Raw genomic sequence first — 23,259 nt, 5'->3', positions numbered from 1 at the left:
TGCCAGATTTAATTTTGATATTTGTTCTTTCTTAAGTCTGTTTAGAATATATATATTTACTTCCAGATCTTCAAGGAATTAGCCAACAAACTCCTCTGGAAAACTGCTCTCAGAGACAAGGGAGGGGAGTAGAGCTGGCACATCTTTAAGGAAGCTTTCCTTAGTTCACAGAAGTTCCCCATGTCCAGGTGTCGGAAGTCAGGAAAGAAAGGCAAGAGAGTGGCATGGCTGAACTGGGACCTGCTATCAAACAGAGCAAGAAGAAAATGCAGGGGCAGTGGAAGGAGGCACAGGTACGCTGGGAGGAGTACAGGGATGCTGCTAGGTTGTGTAGAGATGGGGTCAGGAAGGCCAAGGCCCAACTGAAACTGGACTTGGCAAGGAATGTAAAGAAGAACAAGAAAGTCTTCTTCAGGTCCAGAAGAAGAAAGTCCAAGAAAGTGTACACCCCCACATCCAGTGAGCATACAGGCAGGCTGGTAACAACGGACAAAGAGAAGACTAAGGTACTCAACAACTTTTTGGCCTCTTTACTAGCAACTGCTCTTCACAAATCCTTCAAGTGAATGTTTTGGAAGGTGAGGATGAGAGGAGCAATGTTCCTACCATTGTAAACTTAAGATGAGCTTTGTGACTACCTAAGGAACCTGGACGTCTATAAATGAGATGCATCCCAGAGTCCTGAGAGAGTTGGATGATGTAGTTGGCAAGCCACTTTCAATAATATTTAAAGAGCGATGATGGTCAGGTGAAAAAGGCAATGTCACACAAAATTTTAAGAGTAGTGGTCAATGGCTCAGTGTCTGGATGGAGGTCAGTGATGAGTGGTATCCATCAGGGATACTGGGACCGTTGTTAATATCTTCATCAATTACATCAACAGTGGGTTCAAGTGCACCTAAGCAAGTTTGCAGATGGCACCAAACTGTGTGGTGCAATCAACATGTCCGAGGGATGGGATGCCATCCAGAGAGACCTAGACAGGCTGAGCAGTTGGTCCAAGAGAACCTCCTGAGGTTCAACAAGGCCAACTGCAAGGTTTTGCACCTGGGTGCAACCTACCAATACAAATTGAGTGGTGAAAGAATGGATCATGGCTCTGATCAAAAGACCTTGGGGCTACTGGTAGATGGCAAGCTGGGCATGAGCCAACAGTGTACCCTCACAGCTCAGAGAGCCAACTGTATCCTTGGTTGCATCAATAGAAGTGTGGCCAGCAGGTCAAGGGAGGTGATCCTGCTCCTCTACACTGTGCTGGTGAGACCTAACCCAAAGGGCTGCATCCAGATGTGGAGTCCACAGTACAGGAGAGACGCAGACCTGTTAGAGTGTGTCCAGAGGAGGGCCACAAAAATGATTCAAGGAGCAGAACACCTGCCCTACAATAACAGGCTAAGAGAGCTGGGGCTAATAAATATTCAACCTGAAAGAGGAGGCTCTGGGAAGACATGAAAGTAGCCTTTCAGTATTTAAAGGGGGGGGTGTCTATAAGAAAGAAGGGGACAGACTCTTTATCTGGGTCCATTGTGACAGGACAAGGAGAAATGGTTTCAAACTAAAAGATGGGAGAATTAAATTGGATAGAATGAAAAACTTTTTTGACAATAATGGTGGTGAAGCACTGGCACAGGTTGCCCATAGAGGAGGTGGATGCTCCATCCCTGGAGACATTCAAGGTCAGACTGGACCAGGCTCTGGGCAACTTGATCTAGCTTTGGATGTCCCTGTTCATTGCAGAGCAGTTGGACTAGATGATCTTTTAAGATCCCTTCCAATACAAATGATTCTATGATTCTTGTTTTTTCTTTTTTCAGACTAAGTATTTGGGTATTTGGGTCTATATTGCTGCTCTAACTGATACTCTCTCCACAGTCAGAGATCAGATCTGACCTTTTAAAGTGCTTCTTGGTCCTTTATTCAACATCATGTAGTAAGAATTTTCCTCACACTCTCACATTATTCTCTGTCTGTAAGTATTTCCACTTGGGCTTCTGACAGTGTCTGTGGTGAAGTTTGACGGGACATAATCTTTTTCTTACTTTTTTGTTACCAGCTTGTTTTGTCCTCATTTCTACTATATCCTGCTAAAAAATAAAATCTGGTTTCCTTGACACCATTTCCCATGATTCATGTGATCAAGGTTGTAAGAAATTAATTTACATACTCTGTTCACATTGTCTCTGCTATCATCAGCTTGCCTCTATTTTCTCTGGGCTTCTGCTTACTCTTTCAGTTGACCTCTTTTGACTTCTGTACTGGAAGTGACATCTCATTATCTCTCCATGGGGGCAGTGTAATCTTCATTCTGCTCTTTGCTTCATTTTTAAGCGTAACACTTTTGTCTCTGCTTTTCTAGGAGTGCTCCCCCCCCCGCCTTCTCTGGGCAATCTGGCATGTTATTCAGCTCTAAGGAGAGCTTTTTCATTTTTATTCTCCTCCTGCAAATGAGTCTTTGCATTTTTTTGTTCCTTCAGTTGGCCATGATCCTCCGCTTTCACCACCATTTAGCAGAGGAGATGCAAATGGCAGACACGGCATTGTGCTGTATCTTTTTGAATGCTCTTCATTTATTTCTTTTTATTTCTTTTAATTGATTTTTTCCAGAATCTGCCTTATTCTTGAAAATGTGCCTTGCTTCTGCATCCTTTGCAAACACAGACCTCTCTGTGTTGAAGAGTTGCTCCTTGCAAGCCTAGTCAGGCTGGGCCTGCTGCTTCTTGGACCATCGTCATGCTTCCCTTGTACAATGATTTCCACTGCCCCTCTTTAGGCAATCTCTAGAAGAAGTTATCTCTCTGGATATTCATCACTAATTACATTTTTCCTCTTCTTCTTATTTGTAGTAAAACCTGTATCACAAGGAGGGAGTTCAGTGTATTGGCGTTAATTCTGTTTTGTTTAGGTCTGAAATTTTTAGAAAAGAAGAAATTGCCTATTTCTGAAAGCTGGGTACTCTATTATCTCTAAATATCTGAGTCTATTTATGTATTATATAGCAATGTCTTGTTGCCAGTGAAATCATTGCTCTCTTTGTTTTCAGCCTCTTCACAGCGTTTCGGTCCTGATGTGATTAATATGAAGCATTGTAAGAGAATTCAGATTTTTTTGGATAAAAACCTGTAAAGTTCATCTGATTTCTGAAAAGAAGGTGCTAAAGTCCAACAAATATCATGAAAGATAGCAATGGAGTAAGAAAAACTGCTGTAGTCACATTTTCAAATATATATTCCCTAAATACATAAGGAAATAAATGAATAATTGAAAAAGAACAGAATGTCTTGGAAATTGTGATTATGAGGACCTGGGGAAAAAAAAGGATCCCTTGGAAGGACCAGAAGTTTCAGGATCCAGACTCGTTCTTAAATGCATTGTGACTGTACAGACTGCTTCCCAGAGCTGTAGTAGGTAGCTGCATATGAAAGAATATGTGTTATGCAGTGTTTTCAGTGCAAATGGAGCCAGACTACGCCTTGATTTATTCTAGGCTCTTGACTCGTTGTGTAAAAAAGTTGCAGATGCAGTTTTGTTGTAGTAAGATCGTAACATTACTGAATTTGCAATTCTGCTAAAACATAAAAGGAGCTAAGGACTTTGTTGTTATGAGGCTGTCCTCTTTAATGTTGTAAACAACAGGATGGCGCTAGTCTCATAAAAAATTAGGTTGTCTTAAAATGGACATCCTCTTTTTTTTTTTTTTTTTTTTTTTTTTTAACCTAAAGTTGTTTTATTATCAAAGCTTTTTCATCTTTTCTGTGAAGATTAGCGTGGCTTTTGAACCTCAGCTACATGCGTTATTACTGAAGCTAAATTGTACCCTTCCACCCACACTCCAACACCCCTTCCCAGCCCCCCTAGGAATTCACTTCATCCAATTACCACAGCTATTGGATAAGCTAACCTTTGAGATAGATTCACGGACTGGAGAGCAAGTGCCTTCCCTTGAGTCCTTAGGGAGCTCCTAGAGCAGCAGGATTGACGGATGGCCTTCCCAGATGCTGCCCATTCCTGATTAGGTCCTGCCTCACTTTATCATCTTGTTTACAGTGAGATTTTCTTTCAAAGGAAGAGCAAATCAAACAGCTGCTTTTCTATCAAGTCTCACTTGGGAAAGGTAGTGCTGAAGACAGATATTTTCAAAGTTAAGGCCAGAAGATCTGCTTTCTGCTTTCAATTCCCAGCTCTGTTATGTATTCCTTCTGAACTGAGGCAAATTACACGTTCTGCTTTTTTTGCAGCATTTTTGGCTGGGTTTCTGATATTATGTCTCTTCAGCTTGCTTTTTTTAATTAATATAGATGCTGTCTTGAACAGCATGTAGTCAGTCTCACTTTGCAGTGAGACATCTGAAGACTGAGATGCCCAAAGTTGTGGTGTTTTACACAGTATCGTTCCCAATGCAAGTGGGAGGTGTTTCCTAAAGTATCAGGGTACTTGGTTCCTTTTGCAGTCAGGGGGTTGTGTTGAAGGGTCATGCGCTGGTTTATACCTGTATGGGAATATTGAGTCATGGCCTGAACCACTGGCTGAGCATCGGGGGAAAGAACCTGGTCAGCCATGGGAGCACAGATGAAGGCAATTCAGCTGTGTGACCAGAAGGGGTGGAGACTGGCTGCACCTCTCTTAGACCTCATTTAAGGGCTGACTGCCACTGGGGAAGGTTTTCTTGTTGGAGATCCCTCAGTGGTGAAGCTTTCCCCTGTGAACCTGCTATCTTTTGATATGGGTGAGCAATCTTCTTCCCTTTCTATATAGCACCTTTCTTTCATGCTGGTCCTTCTGCCATTGCACCTTTGTTGTAACACCTTTCCCATCACACTGATCTGTCCAATTGCTACAGTGCCTCACCAGGGAAGGTAGCTCTCCAAGGTTGTGCCCTGATACCTGAGGCAGAAGTGGTTCCCTGCCACTGGAGGCAGAAATGAGCATGGATAGCTTCTAATCAGGAGCTGGAAATGATACTGTGTGAGCTGGATAAAAAGACATAGTCCCAAAGTCTAATACCTTAATTCAAATTGCCTTGAAGGCAGCATGATGGATTGCTGGCAGAATTTAATCTTTAATGAGTTTCTTCTCTGACTTCATAAAGCCTTAATCCTTTTTATCGTCTTTGGTTAAAACACAGCATCCCTTTGGTTGAAATTAATGTTCAAACTAGATAAATTTTTAGACTCACAGGGAAAAGAGAAAACAAAGAAAAATATAGAGGATTTTACTATCATTATTGTAGGCATAAAGTAACATACTAAATAATTTTTCCATAGAATATTTTTTTTTTGCAGTGCATCGTTTCAATTTCTGATTCCTGTTGTCCCACAACTATGATGTCAATTTCTGTGATTCTTATGCTTTCCAATCATGCTGTTGTTATTAGTAGATTATCATTGTTACTTGAAGTTAAAGCACGATGACATACCGACTCGCAAGATTTGAAACTATTTTCTTATATTTTGATTTTCTTTAATGTCTACTGTTTGTAGAAAGCACTCATTTTTCTAAAAACAAAAAAAAAAAAAAAAAAAAAAGCTTATAAACAGATGTGTAGGCAATAGAACATTTTCCCCAAATATTTGCTCTAGAAGTGCTAATTGGCCATTTGGAAACCTCTCGGGAGAAATACTGCCCAGTGACTCAAATAATCAGGCATACAGCATGAATTACAAATCACCAACAGAGAGCATGCCATGCCATAGCAGTGCTCATACCTCCTATGCACTCTGTATGTGGGAACATACGACCTTGTGTTTCTTTGCATGAAAAATTTCTAAATGTTTTATGGCTGTTTCTTGGACAGCACATGAACTAGAGGAAAGGTTAAATCTCTTCACTGATTATTTCAGTGAGTGGTTAATCTTGTTCAGGGACAACATGCTGTTATGGCCTGGCACATGTTGACCTTGCAGTAAATCAGTAGTTGAACAGAAGTTAGTGGGGCACGCTCTTAGGTTTCTTCACTAGACTGGGAATTTGGAAGCTGCCAGTGCCATTCAGGGCAGTTTTGGTCTTACTTTTCCAGGCTTTGATGCAGGGAGATTTCCTAGTCTGTATGATAATCTCAGTTGCTGACAATTGTGTGCTTGTCTTGCTTAACACAGGTTTGCTCTTGAATGAGTTTCTTTTTTTAGAACCAATTCACTATTTAATTTTGATGTGAAGATATAAGGCAAAGGATTTTTTCCAGGTTATCTTCTGAAATCTGTGAAGTTACACTCTCTTAAAGCAGACCAAAAGATTGAGTCTCAGTGATTGATGTGCAACGTGTTGTGTTTAGCAGCCTCATATTTAGCACATTAGTATTAATGGTAGAAACAATTTTTCAAGGAAACAAAGGGAGCCTTTTTTAAAGGGATTTACTGATTGCAGTGTGTTCATTGGATTATATTATATTCATAAGCCGCCATTTGCATTAGAATACCTACTCCACAAGCTTTTCTGTTATGCTTAATAGATAAATAGAATAGGAGGGGGAGTAGTACTTCTATCACATTTTCAGTAACAAGTCCATTAACTAACTTCTACCCTGTCCCTTTCTTTACAGTGTGAAATTTCACTGAGGTACTTCTGCCTCAGACTAAGTATTGATAAGCGAAGTGGTTTTTGTCTTAAAAAAAAAAAAAAAAAAAAAAAAAAAAATCTGTCTTACAAGCCACAAAGGTGAAAAGCTTCTTTATGGAAAAGGGAATCCACTTCTCAGGTCTGGTCCTTTGGTTCTATTAAATATTGAATCTTGGAGAGTGGATGGCATCCTTACTGTCACTGATGTGCCACTAAGTATGGTGACAATCCACTTAGTGTCAATTTTGGCCATTCATTCTTTGTAGAGTTGGCATTTCAGCCTGACATGTATTAATCAGTCTGCTGCTAATTTAGAATAGCAGAAATAATTTTGGCTGGTCAGTAGCAATTTGAGAAATTTGATGGATGGTAGTCTAATGTTTTGTGGCTAGAACCTCTTGAGGAAATTAGTATTTTACATGGAAGGAAGAATGGGAGTATGTGTGTGCTTTAGAAAAATGTTTGTTTACATGGACAAGTGTTGTAAGCAAGTAAAAAAAGATTAATCATTCTGTACATCATTTCTCATTCTAAGATAGTCCTTCAGCCTAGTTCTCAAGCACCCATTAACAAAAACAGCTGCTAGGAGCAGCCTAGATAGGTGGAACTGCAACCACTGCTGCTCATTTGTATAAATATACTGGTACATGGTGTGTGAAGGATTTGGTCTCAGTTTTCCACTCTAATTCTCATTAGTTCTGTAAGAGTAATGGATGTTTTAAGTGTTTCCTTAGTAGCTGTGTCACTCTGCAACCAGTCACCCAGCAGCTGGTGTTCTGAAAGCTTAATTCACTGCCAGGCTTCTACAGAAAAGCAAAAGGTGCATAGAGGCCACCAGCAGGGAGGTGAAGGAGCTTAAGTCCTTCTGTCAGGGCATTCTGCTCAGAGAGCAGTCCTTTCAGCCAGGCAGCTGAGAAAAGCCATGTCTTCTACCAGCATCCTGTCAAACACACCAGCCTGCAGAACTGTGTAAGCTGACAAATACACTGTGCCATAACTACAAATTTAAAAGACGTTTCATGAAATGTAATAGTATTTCCAATTTGAAAGCAGCTCGTGAGCTACGCACTCTTCATTATACCCTCACAGATGCAGTAAATGTTGGTGAACTGATTTATGAAACTGACTAATAGCTTGTAGAGATATCCCTCTAATGTCAAAACCCTCATTGACAGCACTCTGAATTACACTTGCAGTAGTCCTACAGTTAATGGCAGCATATACATTATCATGTGGTTCACATTAGCACCACAAAGGAACCCGGATTTTGCAGGAATTTTGTTAAGTTGCCTGCAAAGTGTGTGATGAAGATGGATAGGACATTTGGCATAGAAAAAGCTGCTTTTTAGGAGCCATCTGTGTTTTTACTGATGTGAATGAATTTTAACTAATGAAAATTTCAGTGATAAATGTTGTGCATGTTGCAATTACTACACAGTGAGATTAGATTTTCATGTAGAAACTTGAAGACAGAAGAGTGGAAAATCTTGCAAGGAATATCTCCCTTATTTCGAGCTGCAGGTGTTCGCTTTTTTAAAAAAAATCTCCTTGTCCTAACTTGATATATTCTGTTGGAAAACTTTTGAAAAAAATTGCAGAGTTTATCTATTTAAAGAACAAATGCTTGAAGATGTGGAGTAGCCGTATCTTTTCCAGTGAAGTGATCTGTCAGTTAAGGTCAGGGCTGGTAATCATGCCCATGGAATCTAACCTGAACATTTCTACAGTGCAGCTTTCCAGAGCTCATAGCAGCTTGTGGACAAAGGAAATTCTGAAGGTGTCTATTGATCCTGAAGTATATCAATAACTCTTCTAGGATGCTAGTGCAAAAACATTGTTCCAGAAACAATTTGAGTCACATGTTACTGATTTTTTTTTCTGAAGGGAATGATGTTTTGATGAAATGGCTCCTGTGTTGGGAGTCCTAGTTTTTCAGATGTGTTTGGCTTCCCTTTCCTCCCAACACAGAACTTGGGAAGCACCTTCTGGGTGATGGCTGACTGGTCTCAAGACCCTGGAAACATTTCCAGACTGCATGTGGGACCTCAGCCCCATTGGGCGCCTTTCGTAGCTGTGCATTTCTTAACTGCTGTGGCTCCCTTTACAGCCAGGGAGAGAAAGGAGGCTTCTGCTGTAAATGCACTCAGTCTCAGTGAGTATCTGAAATACCAGCAGGGCACCCTAGCCTGCAAGCAGTGGTTTTTTTGCATTAAATATACAATATATTTAATGGTGATGTTAAATACCAATCCCACCGTGCCTCCGTACCCACCAGTGTGGGGGTCTTCTGACTGCCCTTTGTCACCCTGGAAAATGGAAAAGGAAATGATTGAATTTATGTTTTAAACTAAATGTCATTTTACAGGAGAGATTATCTCAAAACTATTTCTCCTCTCTCTTTCTGCTGTCACTGTGATTTTTTAATCTAATCCGTGATGGCACAATACTATAGCAAAGGTCCCCATTGCTCACTTCTGTTTGTGCATGCCATGTTATTTTGGTTTCCTGTGATGAGACCCTTATGCACTCTTTCCATGCTGTTTTTAACCTTCTGTAACCTACTGCTTTACCAAAAAATAACTGGGCTGGATAGTGTGTTTCTAGATAACTACTGCTTATCTAAACGTGAAAGAGAAAAGAGTGAAAGAAATTCAATTCTCAACCCTTAAGCACATAGAAAATGCCAGATGTTTAAAAAATGGGAAACTAAAAGTAAAAACAAATAACTCTCAATTTTTGCTGAGTTTCTGAGCATTTGAGTGATCCTAAATTTCTTTTTTAGGATATAGTAAATATTTTTTCTTTTTTTCTTTTCTTTTTCCCCTTGAAATGATGATAGTTAGAAGTGATATCCAATGTCAGAGAGTCATATGAGGGTGTAGGCCACCCCATCTCCTGGCACCTCTCTGGGCCTCAGCCCCTTTTTTCCCAGCTCTGTCACACTAATTCCTCCTGCAGTACTGACCACCAGTTGCCATGAGCTACAAACATTTTCATGAAATCTGTATCAGTGTCTTAATTATCAGTATGCAAGGATGTATGTGATCAGTATGGCAAATTCTCAGTAACAATATGACCCTTCTAATCACAGCTCTCCTGCTATTTGAATTTGCCTGCAGCTGCCACTTTCTGCCACTCTGAGCTAATGTGGTCTTTCATAGGAGACTTTTCCTGAAAGAAGTAAGAGAGGAATAAAGCTAGAAAAGGGCAGAAAGCTGGTGGAAATAGCATTTATTTTCCTTCTTTCCTTGGCTCTAAATGACAGGGGAGGAAGTGTGGAGAGAAAAAAATAAGTTAGATGAAAATGAATGTGCTTGAATAAGGACTTGGTCACCACCCTCTCAACTGCAGCACTTCAATACTCCAAACTTATGGATTTTAGGTAAACACCAATACCTCAGCAAGACTCATGAATTATTTGTATTTTGCAGAGAGATTATAATCTAACATTAGAGATGAAAGGTTATTTTTAGAGCTGTTAAGTTTTAAATTGCATCTGTAGAGTCCAAGGATGACATGCTAGCGAGCTGAGGATGGACAACAGCATCTGAAATGTTGATCAAAGATTTCCGAGCAGTAATGACCCTCCTGGAGTGCTGTGCATCATTTGAAGAAGCACTTGAAGTTTTGTGTTGCCCAACTTTGCAGTGTTTTTCAATATGCTTGTCCTCTGGCTTATTCTTCAAAAGGAAAGAGAAGTGAAAAGACTTCTGTTGTTTCCAGTCTCTGAAGATTAGTTTTATACCTGACTTATGCACACTCCCATTCCTGTTAAGCTGGCTATTTGGTAGGAGGGAGTCTGTGCAGACAATTCTTAACAGCGCACAGAACACTCCCCAATCTTTTTTTTTTTTTTTTTTTTTTTTTTTTTAATTTTTAAATTAAATAGCATTTACATTTCTAGCATTCTTTTTATAACTTTTTTCTTAAGACGTTTAACATCTTGCAGCACTGAGCTCCTCCTAGCTGGTGTGGCTGCATCTGTCTGTGCTGTTCTGATAAGCTACATTTTCACGTATCTAAATAATTCCACCCAATTTCTGTCATCACAGTTGTTGATGGTTCTGTTGTAGACTTATTTTATAGGATAACGTGGAAATTTATGATGGCAAGAAAAGAGAATTACCTTCTTACAGTCATTTATTGTTCAAATACGACTCACTAGGATTTGGATTTAAAGGCATTTTTGATGTATTTTTTTCTTACTCTGTCCTTATGAATGGCTAAATTTTCTGCTTTATAAAGTAATATATGTTTAGGAAAGACAATGAAATGCTATCAATTCTGATGGAAGAAACTGTCCTGAGCAATTCAGGAGCAGAATGAATAAGACTGGGGAAAAAATAAACTCTATGGAGTAAGAACAGAACAAAGGATATTGGAGTTTTTCAAGCTTTTGAAGATTTCATACTGAATTCTTAAGAAAAAGAACATGGGTGAGAAGGGGAAACTCCTTACACATGTATTATTAGGATATTTCAAACAGAAAGCATTGCAATTCAAAACCTTGTCTTTATTTTATAGTTTATGCTTTTAAATTAGAAAAAATTAATATGGTTATTAGGTTGTGAGAACAAAGAAAAAAGTCCTCACAGCCTTTTTTTTCTTTTTTTTTTTTTTTGAGCTCACATGCTACACTAGCTAAGGCTTTGTCTCTAGAGTTTTAAGGCAGTACGTTCATACTTTCAAAGAAGTATCAAAGTTGTCTGTACAATTTCCCTTTGTGAATTCTATATCTAGAAGCAACTCAGTGTGCAGATCATTTAGCTGGCTGTTGAAGTATCCAGTTGATACCAAATAACTGTACTTACAACAACAGGCATAAATTTAGATGCTGTTTGAAAAATGAGTTCTTCAGTGTCAATTCAATACAATAAATGGATCCTTTTTTGTTATTGCTGAAATGAACCTGGCTCTGGGTCTGCTGTTTAAATTTTTTTATGTAATGATGGTTTTCAAAATGTTTCCTCTAAAGTCTCCTCTAAAGATCCTGAAGAGTGTGTATTGCACTCAAATACCTTGTATTGAACTGTGCCAACTTGCTGCAATGCTACATGATATTAAGGACAGGAAGCAAAGATCCAGTCCTACATGAATTGCAATCTCATTAAGTGATTCCAGGTGGGCAGTGAAAGGAGGAACCAGTCAAACTGTAGGCAAAACGGGAAGGTGGACAGTCTCATTTTAAAAGGATTGCCAGGGGATCTTAAGTTCTTGAATTTAATGCTTCATTTGAAAAGCACTGTCACCATACCTGCAATAGTGGGATTTTTGTTTTTGTTTAGGAATCACAAAATTGTAAGAGTTGGAAGGGATCTCTAGAGATCATCAAGTCCAACACCCTGCTAAAGCTCGGTCCCTACGTAGGTTGTGCAGGACAGTGTCTAGGTGGCTTCTGAATATCTCTAGAGAAGGAGACTTCACAGACTCTATGGGCATCTTGTTTCAGTGCTCTGTCACTCTCACAGTAAAATGTTTTTCCTCGTGTTTCTATGAAAATTCCTGTGTTCCAATTTATGTTCATTGCCCATTATCCTGTTGATGGGTGCCACTGCCCAGAGCCTGGCCCCAGCCACTTGCCACTCACCCCTTATAGATTTACAAGTGTTGTTAAGATTCCCTTGACTTATCTAGGCTCTCAGCTTTTTCTCATAAGGGAGATGCTCCAGGCCCTGTAACCATCTTTGTGGCACTCTGCTGGCCTCTCTCAAGTTCCCTGTTTTTCTTGTACTGGGGAGTCCAGACCTGGACACAATGCTCCAAGATCAGAATTTAGAAATGCTAACTGTTTCTGAAAGCCTTTTTATGGATCTATTGAATATAACTTGTTTTTTTCTTTTCATTTATACATGCCTCTACCGAATTTAAACATTTGGTCTTTCATGGGCTGCTGTATTTAAGAGATTAACCTTGTATGTCTTATCTGTGGATTGGTACTCCATGCCAGAACAAAAGAAAAGAAAGAACAAAGCATAAACTTGGGTCTTTCTAAACTTGGGAAGTCCTAAAGGCCGAAAGTTTCATAGCAGAGTAATTAGGAAGACATGGAGATAATTACAGTGACATTTTTAAAGTCAGGTATTTCTCTGGATGCCAGAGCTATAATATAATTGTTTTTTAAGTTGTTGTTTTATTCTTTTTATTGCAAAATTGATTCGATTTAACTTTCCTTTTGAACAGATATGAGATTTCCTTGGGTATTAAGCCTGTAAAGCAGGCCAAGATATTAATTTTGAATTTAATCCAGACTTAACACAGCAGGTCCTGGAATATGGACCACTCTCAATTCCAGTCTTGTTTTCTTGGGAACTTTGGTTTATGCCCTTCTGCGGAGAGGATGCCACGTGCTTATTTGTAAGCATCTCTATTCTTGCATCTGGAGATGTGCTGTTGATATCCCATCTGTATGATCCAAGCATATGATGGCTTGTATTACGTGAAAAAACATGGTGTGAGATAGAATAGTAACTGAGGAAGGTGATCTTTTCAAATATAGAATATATAAGAACAAGAAAATTGGGGGGGTGAGGGGATGGATGAAAAGATTTTCATGACCAGACACATTTTATATGAATACATATTCAAAAGAGAAAACTGGTCATTTTCTAATATAATGGGCCAAGATTTCAGCTAGTGCCTTTCCAGTAAGCTTTGCGTATGTTGCCAGGGGAAAGGGTCTGTAGCAACTTCAGAATGTACTTCTTTCTCTTCTTGGTGTTGAGAGTCTTTGCCAAAGACATCAGGTTCTTGAGACCTGTCCATTAGATCCAAGGAATTCTGGAGAAACAGTAATGCATAAACAACCGTATTAAGAGAAGAAGCTAAAGGGTGATGTTTTCCCTAACAGTGGTCCTTGTATTAGGTAAATGAATTGCATCTTCTTGATCCTCTTTACTGATAGCTGCTAGCTTCTGCAAGTATCTGAATCCCACAGCCAATCAGCACCTGTACCTGCATGGCCTTCCCCTCGCTTTCTGTTTTCAGTCCCTGAGTACAGAGTAATTTCATCCAGGTGATCTTCTGTCACATTCAGTTAACTTGAGTGAATGTTCCTAAATGCCTTTGACTCTTCGCATTGATGCTTACTTTAAGTCAGCTAACCTTAAAACCTACTTAAATTTAGATATGCTACCATGTATCTCATACTTGTGACTGGACTGCCTGCATCTCTTATGCATGATCATGGTGATGCTCTCCAAATTAATGTTACTTGTATTAGATTGCAGTTCTCAGAACAAAATCCAGCTGTATTATGCTCATATGCTCTTATTTGCCAGAAAACCTTGTTTGGAAAACAGAATGAGTGAGTTTTTCCTCTGAGCTCCATGCTTTGGTTTTGTGCCTTCTTGTATATTTTCATATGTGTTCTACCAGCAACTCGGGCTGGATTATTGATTTATTTATCAGATAGTTAAATTTCATTGTGCTCCTGTGATTCTAGAAGCCAAGGCTTTGAGTCATGTGCTAAACCTCTGTGTCCTATAATAACATGTTCCCAGCTTTCCTAATTTCAGGGTTTATTTTAGGAGTGCTGATACACTGATAAATATCGTGTCCAGGGATTACTTTTTAGCCTCCTCCCTTTCATCTTCCTTTCACCCCTTTGATTCTGGAAAGCATGTCTTTATGGATTATTTATGTTATTTATTGATTTCTTACTCTTTACTTTACCAGGACTATATTGAAATGTTTGTCTTTAAAAAGAAATGAAGTATATTCAGCCCACTTGGGTAGAAAACTATTCAATTTCTGTTAGAAAAGAAACATTTCTGCATGCAAAGTTCACCCATTTGTCTAATGGATGTATGAATTGCAGGAACTGCCACTGTCTGGGTAGTTAGGACAGTGGAAAGAGAATTCAGCATCTGTCTTACAGTGAGGAGCATCATCATAAAGACTGATTCTGCTGCCAGGATTTCTACAAAGAAGGAAGGCCAAGTCTCTACTGAGAAACCTAAAGAAATGATAAATGGCTATTGCAGGGCTATAGTGGTTGTGGAGAGTGAGGATGTGAGGAACTAGAATTCTTATCTGTGACCCTTTGGAGAGACTCTTTTTCATTTGTCTGGGTTGGGGCTGGGAGAAAACCCCAGTGCTGCTTCACTTTCACAGAGTAATTGTGTAATCTAGGAAGAAAAGAATTTTCTCCAGTTTCACCAAATAGATCCTGAAAGAAGACCACCTAGGCTGGACAGGAGTGTTCAGTCCAGGTGGGAGATGTTACGAGCTTCTGTAGGAGCGAAGCTGGTAGTAGTGCTATCCAGAGCTTTCCATAGGGAAGGTCTAATTCTGAAAGCAAGGCAGCGTTTTGTTGCCATTCATGAAAAATAACTGTCCTTGATGACTTCAGAAACAAAGTCCAGGACCAAAAATCTTGGATCCCTGTCTGCCCTTTGATGTTGCTTGCCCACCCAGCAATATATGCAAGTTGCTGTAAGCTTGAGGCAATAAAGCTGCTGTTGCCTGTTTCTTGCCTGTTCTGGGAAACATGATGCTGTGCTTTGCTCCTGCCTGTCCCTCTGCCAAGTGCTCTGCGGGGAGAGACATTTTAGTGTTCAGCTACTTGGCCTCAGCCTCTAATTCAGCACCTTCTAATTCAGCCTCTAAAACAGCTGATGCTGTTGAGTGGGGTTGTGGGGAACAGAAGGGCTTGTTCAGTGGTGCTTAGCTCTGTAATAATATCCTGAGTGTTAGCACTCAAACCTCCAACACGTTAATTTTACACCAAACAAGATACTGCTTGTTTGTGAATAAAAGTCACCAATCTAAGTACTGTAGCTGCACTGAGCTGGCACATTGGTGACCTTTTATATCTGAGAAGGGGGTACCTTAGGACAAAATATTTCTGGAAAATGTTATGTGATAAAATGTCTGAGAAAGCTGCAGCTGAACAGAAGTGTCATTGCCCAAGACATTCTGGATGTTATTTTCCTGTGAGATAATTGTAGGAATTATAAATGGAGAGAGACTATTGAAGTAATTTTGTTCCTTCCATGACAGTGCAAGTGCTCCTCTGTCCCTCTTTACTTTACTCTGCATGTCTATCAACACTTAGCCACCTGATATTACTTTGCTAAAATTAATTCATCAGCTTTGTCTAAGCCTTCCGAACCTATGAGATAAACTACGTGTAGACCTCTGATAGTTAATTTTTGAAAATTAACAGAATTAATTAGGTGAAACCATGAGTAATGTTTCACTTGTTTGTTTTCCAGTAAGGAAATCATCCATAATATCACTAGTATTACATTTTTTTTTTCATTAGAGTAGTGTTTGTAAGTAGACAATCTCTGCAAAATTTTTTTTAAGGAATGGATCCCAGGATAGGATCAAGAGCATTCTTTCTAACTTATGAGACTGTAAAATTTCTCCAAAGGACCTCATATTTCTCTCTCATGCTGCAGAAAATCTTAAACTGCTGTTCTTTTCCAGGTGAGCTTTAAAGTGTCAGCATACTCTTCATGACACCTTTTCCTTCAGTCTGATATGACCAATTTGGAGCAATTACAATTGCTTTGAAATTCTATATGAGGCTTGGAAGATTTGAAGGAAATTTCTTGAGATTCATCTATCAAGATTATGAAACCTCAAATTTCTTTTAGTCTGCGGAAGAAGATACTCAGCCTCTGGCATGAAGAATAGGACATTCCAATTCATTGCATGTATTGGTATCATGAATGTAGCAGATGAAATTCAGTCTGGTTTTTGTCATTGCAAAGCCAGAAATCAGGCAGAGCGTGTTGAATAACAATTACTGAGCTATAATATGCATCTTCTGCTTTGAACCTGTTGGGCCAAAAAGCATCTTGTGAGTATTCCTCACTGCCTCCTGTTAAAACTACTGTTGTTTTCTTTATTTGTGTTCATGGCAGTTACTCTTTATCTGGGAGAGATTATCCTCAAGATTTCAAAATGTGCATAAACTTATCTGCGGAAGATCAATGTCTTGCTGGTGTTAATTATTCCTGAGTGTGAAAGTGGATCTTGCTGAACCACGAATGGTAGTGAGGCACTTAATTAAAAGTGAAGGGAAAAGGTTGTTGTCCAAGAATTAGTCCTGCCACAAGCTATGCAAGTAATAACTTGGGTAGTCCTCTCAAGGTAGGATTTTACTGCTCATATCTAGGGTCCTGGGGCCAACAGAGATATTTTCAGAACTCTGAGGCGGTTGAACCTGGATGGCAAACACTATAAAGATGACAAAAGAAAGCATGCACCTTTCTGAAACAAGAGCATCTACAGACTGGGTGGGACATCATTGTCCCTACAATGATACAGGATGATTTGGTAACTGAATCTAACTCGTTATGGGTAAAAAGGGCGAATTTATACTCAGAGTGCTGGTACCTTGGTGTAGCGCTTGGCTACTTAGCCTGTTTAGGCAACTCAGACACTGCACCTGGAAGTGTAGGAAGAAATGTGTGTTGTCTTCAGCGCTGAGTGCATGAATATCTTTTAAATCTCACTGCCATGTTGGATTTGAATTCCTGGGGTGATGGTCAGCCACAGCCAAAGGCAGTGTAAATACTGTGATGTCTTACAGAAGGTGTGTGACAGTGGTTTTCTAACTCTTCTCTCCAGAGGGAAGCTCCAGGCTTTATCTCGAGAGAGATGGATGCAGGAGATGTTTCCCAACACTCCCTGACTGCATGTAGATTCTTAAATGTGGTGCAGTGCTGGCAGAAACAAGTGTGCTCTGATTCTCCACTTGGGTGTGTTTGAGCACTTGTGCGATCAGCCTAGCTGCAATCTGACAAGTGTCTGTACAGCTGAAAATGGATTTTCACAGCCTGTTGGCCTTCAGGGAGGATGTGTGGGCTGAATGTATTGCTATCAAATAGGGGATACAAATGTTTGCTAATTTTTTTTTTCCCCTTAGAGGAAGATGATGTAATGGTGATTAAAGTAAAATCCAACTTTTTCTTCCTCACAAGCTTCATTCCATCAATCCAGTGGGCATGTTCTCAGTGCCTTCAGTTGTAGACAGCAGTACGGTTTCTACTGTCTGTCACAGCACTGCAACCTTTGCTATTCCTCCCTTCCAGTGACTTTTGGATCTCTTTCCGAAAAGGCAGTGGGAGACTTTGTGTAATGTGGACTGTTTTATTGACAAGGTAGCAATTTTCATCTTGGTTGGAAATGGGGTTTCTTCCACATTTAACAATACTTATTTTCTTTAAAGATAGAATCCTACCCTTCCTTCCCTTTCTGGTCTTTTACTCTGGCTTAAGCAGTCTCTCTCAGAACATCTAATATTAAAGGGTGCACTTATTTTATCTCAGTAGCTGAGGTTTTCCATTGTTTTCCATTAAGTCTTGGAATTCCACCTTATTAAGTCTGTATTTTTAAACTCTTCTCAATTTCTGTGATAGAAAATGACATCATTGTAGGAAGGGAGAGCATTCTGGCATGTGAAGCCACCACATTTGACTTTGCTGGTGATGTGGTGGAGAGAGCTGGGGCTGCTCAGACTGGAGAACAGAAGGCTCTAGTGGTTTATACAGAAACTTATAGTGGTTTTTCAGTATCTAATGGGGAGCTATTGGAATGAAGGGGACAGACTATCAAGGTCTTTTGTAACAGGACAAGAGGAAATGGTTTCAGACTAAAAGAGAGGAGATTGAAATTGGTTAGAAGGAAAAAGTTTTTTGACAATAATGATAGCAAAGCACTGGAACAGGTTGGCCCAAGAGGTGGTGGATTCTCCACTCCTGAGACATTGAAGTTCGGGCTGGTCCAGGCTGTGGACAACTTCATCTAGCTGTTGATGTCTGTGTTCACTGCAGGGGAGTTGGACTAGATGGCTTTTAACGTTCCCTTCCAACCCAAACTATTCTCTGACTCTCTGATTCATGATTCATTGTAGATGTGAGGGGCACCACGCACCCACAATGGAGATCTGATGCACGCAGTGCAGACTGTCTGAGTAAATAGCTAAGTGTCCTTAAAACCAAAGCTCTGCCAACTATCTTCTAAACCAGTAACTATACTTTTAAAAAAGAGAGATCTCTACTTGCTTTTCTGAGCTAGGTATGTGAGAGAAGCATCTTGCAGAGGTGCATCTGAATCAAGGTCAGGGAATACCCTCTCTGAGTCATCTGAGGGTGTTTATTTTCTGTTTAGCCTTCTGATGTGCAACACATCCCTGGCTTGGCTGTTGTCCTATCTGGGCATCTGGAAAGAAAGGATGAGAAAGTGGTGTGGCTGCTGCCAGGCTTTGCTACCTGATGATGAACAATTTGGGCTGCATTTCTGCTGTTACTGCGGCTCCCCACAGGCATTTGTGTTCCAGTTCTCTCACTAGGAATGAAACAAGAAGAGAAATGCTAACTTTAATTAAAAATATAGATGGACTCTTCTTTCCTGCTGCCACACACCCCAAACTGAATTTGAAAAATGCTTGATTCAAGGATGCAGTGCAAGTGTTCATGACTTATAAAAATTATTATTTTGCTTAAACTAAAAGGCCAGTGAGGTAAAATCTGAAAAAGGATGCTCTGACTAGGTAGCTTTGTGTAAGTTTTAATGCATTTCCACAATTTCAAGTTATTGTGTTAATGCTGACGCAATTTCTGCCTGCTCTTACAGAAAACATATGTTATCCATCCTCTTTGTAATAATATGCCCTTTCCATTTTAAATTTAAAACATGTCCAAGTTAAGAATAATAAGTGCCAAAACTCATTTTCCTCACTTCTGCAATTCTTCAGTTACTCCTACGACAGATTTAGGATCTGTCAGTGCCAAATTCGATTCCAGTTTGCTGCAAACCTCTGTGTTTTCAGGATTACTCATACTACACAGTGACTGTTTTTTGGTTCTTTAGCCTTTCTGCTTATTTAAACCATCTTTATACAGAGAAGATCCTGTGTATTTTGGGGTCCAAGGAATGGTTTTCCCTTCATGCAGGAGTAAAAGTGGCAGTGGTTATCTAATTTATTACGCTGAAGCTCTACTTCTGAAAGGGACTGCATGGCCATGCAGCGGGCTGTGAAAGTGCGGGTTGAGGAGAAGGTGTTCCAGAAAGTTCTGGGCTCAGAGCTTGGGGTCTGCAGTGAGCAACTGCAGTGCCATGGCCTTGGATGGGCCATAGGCACAAACACTGCATCCGTGCGGTGGTAGGTGATGACAGTGTCTCAAAGTGTGCTGGTGTCCTGTGGTTACTATAGGCTCTTTTCTGTAAAGCAGTGGTTTTGCACAGGAGGACGGGGCTGTTTAAGAGTAGGAGAGAGATCCCTCTCTCTCTCTTGCCTTCTCACCTTTCCTATTTCTCCTGTTCATTAATTCCCCGTATTGTACTTCTCTGTACACAATGAAAAAGAACTGACTTTTCCTTTTGTTTCTAGCTGGCTTATCTCTCTGCTTCTCATGAATTAGCACAATACTGCAATATCGGTACTATCAGTTCTATTTTGCTTTCAAAAGAAGAGCAATAACAGATTTAAAAAACAAACAATTATAGAAAGCTGTCTGAGGGAGCACGTTTTACAAGAGTGCTCTTCATCACAGGTATAGGTTAAGTGGAAAATACAGATGAAAAAAGTGTTTTAAGTATTTCTCAAATCAAAATTTCATTTCCCTATTTTAATTGATACTTCAGCAAAACTTTGCCAACAGCCTTAGCACCAGATTTCCGATTTCTTTTTCATGTAACACCTTTACCATGGAGCCTCATTTAGCTCAAACTGTCGTTATGGAGCAATATGAATTTCAGCCTTCCACTGTCTGCTTTTAATACCCCACTGCTGCTAACACAGATGGTACCCACGTGACATAATAATTTTATATACAGTTTAATAAACAGAAGACTTCTGATTTGTGGTTTCTCCTGCACATCCAGCTCAAGTTCAGACAAAAGAAGACAAAAGCTTCATGGCAAAGCCTCAGTGAAAGTGAAACTCTGCCAGCTCTCAGTCTGTCTAGGCTGGAGGACAATGACTGTGGAACTAGCACAAAATCTTGCTCATCTCCAGCCTGGAGTGCAAAAGCATTGCAAGCTCACATAGGCACATCATCTTTGAGCTGTCAGTGCTTTGGTGCTGGGTCTGCCTTGCTGCTGGGCTTCATGGTTTACTGCTCTTGTTCAGATGATCCCTGAGGACTCTGCTTTCCTTCCTACGGATAGAATGGGAAGAAAAGATGTTTGGGGGAGTGAGCCCTGAAGAGACAGTGGTGACAGCTTGCCACCGCCACACACTTTTCTTTGCTGTCACTGATGGCTAATTAGCAATTCCTGTCTGCAGTTTGTCTGTTAACTCTCTTAGTTTCGTTATGTTGCAGTCTTCTTTCAGTGTATGCCATTCTTCGTGTTGCTTCCACACTGCCATCCCAAAATGAGCAAGAAGAGCTGAGCTAAACTCCTTGTCTTTCCTTGTACTTTTCACAATAGTGCTGTGTACCTCTGCATGCTGTGTTCTGTAGGAGGGAAGTTTGCAATTCAAAAATGTTTGCTTCCTGAGCTAGCTGAAAGAGGATGATTATAAAACTTCAAGTGCCTCCAATGCTTAAGCAGTACAGAAGAGGCTGGTTTCTTTTTTAATTAATGAATCTCTCCCCCTCCTTTTAAAAGATGATTCCTTGTATGGTGAGGGATTTGTTCCAGCTCAACATATTTCTTAGCAAATATGGATGAGCCGCACATCTTCAGGTGAGATGGAGAACTGCATGATGTTTTTTAATGAAGTGAGAGAGGTGGGATGAAGAACACTTTGCAATCAGTAAGAAGAAATTTTGCTAAAAGCAGAGGATAGCAAGTCAATTGGAGGGGATAGATGTGTCTGGATGTACTTGTTAATTAGAGGTGGTTGTACCTGCTTCTGCTAAAAAAAAAAAAGATCCAAGGAACAGAGAAATAGTATTGTTCTTGTTTGTGGCCTTGAAGACTCATTTGGCGTAACGTGTTTAGTCCTGGTTGCTTCAGACAGATGCACTTGAACTGCACAAAATGAGTGGTTTAGCTTTATGTGCAACCAATCTACAGAGCAGAAGAAAAGTTTTCGGCCATCTGAGAGATGAACTTGTGGACAAAAAAAAAAGTCTTTATGTATGTTTCTGAGGAAAATAACCCAAAATGTAAGGTAGGGCTTCAAAACACATAACACTACAAAAGGGATTTTGTAGCACAACGGAGGACTTCAAGCAAGCAGAAAATACAGGTTGTAATTACGTACAGGTATTTCTAAGGGTCTTTAGAAAGAGACAGGGTTGCTATAGCATCACATTTATATTGCATTAATCTCATGCTTTAGGGTTTCAAATGTCTCTGCAAGCAGCCTAAAAGCGAATTTACTCCTTTGGCTCAATGTAGGAGATGGTAGTACTTCTATGTCTTACTTGGTGACTCATAGTGAAATACATCATCACCTTCAGAAACTGAAAGGACAGTTCCTCAGGTGTGACTGGCAAGGAATACAAATTGCTTTTTAGCTTTCTTTTCTGCAGTGAAGTGTGCTTCGTCTTGTTTTTCTGGGAGTTATTACCTATTCCTACTATTACAGAGACTTAGGACACTGGAAACATTCTTGATCTCCTATTCTCCGTTGTATCTACTCCCTTTGGGTGCTTTTAATCCCTTACTACAAATCTTAACCTTATTGCCAGGCTCTGGTGGTTTCTTTGTGGCTTTTGGAGCAGGCACGTTCCGTAGATGGATCTTACCACCCTTGTGTTGGGATGCTCTCACACCATGATTGCCTGTGCTCTCTCTCTTCCCAGAGCTGAACTTACAGAGCTGTTAACTGTTCATTTTAGTCAGAGAGCTGTCTCTGGATTTTGCTTTCTGAGACCTTAGTGCATCATCTACATTGGGTTTTGATAATAGAGTGTCTTTCAATACAAGGATCTTTGTGATGCCAGCGGAGGAACACCACTAGTGTTACTGTACCTATTATATGAGCTGTTGACACCAAAGCCATATTAATGTGTTGTTTCATATTTCACTTAAGGCCAATTTCTGTTCACTTGAGGAAAGAAAATGCCATGCCTTGCTTCAAGCTGATTAAAACTTCAAAACATGTATGTGTTTTATTAATCTGTCGTTTTTTATGGCTTTTTGGTTTTGCTTCCCCCCCCCCAGTATCCAAGCTCCGATCATTTACAACTGATTTTAAAAAAAGCTGTAAGTAGCTACAGCTCACTTAGACACTGCCTGGAAGAGTTTGTAGAAGTACTGCTGTCTTAGGGCAACAGAGAAGGCTGGAGCTGAGATTTGGCAATGTGTAAGCTCTGGGAGTCTCTGTAGGAGCTGAAAGCAGCATACTGCTGGATGCCTTCATTTCTTTGGCTTTTGTGATGTTCTACCAGGAATAGTGCTGTAAGCAGCCCTCCGAAAGCTTTGCTGGTCTGTGAATTCCTGAGTCGTGCTGTGCCCATGGCCATATGTCTGCAGGGCTCTGCTTTTCTCACTGGAGGAGCTCAGGTACAAGCTTCTTGCTGTGACTGAAAAAGATTTGCTGGAAAAGGGTTGAGATCTAGTCATGGGATGTCAGTGCAGCTGTAGCCTCAGCCAGGCAGAAGTCTTTCTGTCATGCTGGTGTCAAACCCACAGTCCGCAGACCTCATAGAAATTCAGATGAAGATCTGTGGGTGAAGATTTAGGCTGTCCTTATCTTCCAGGTTTGAAAGCAAAAAATGATAGCCCCTACATCTCTATCAGCTAGCACAGTGACTGGTTTTTTTTTTTGGTACTGACTGTGGGGTGTGTACAGGT

Source organism: Tetrao urogallus, assembly GCF_951394365.1.
Source record: "Tetrao urogallus genome assembly, chromosome: 1".
NCBI classification, from domain to species: Eukaryota; Metazoa; Chordata; class Aves; order Galliformes; family Phasianidae; genus Tetrao; species Tetrao urogallus.
Note: the sequence above shows the minus strand (reverse complement) of the source record.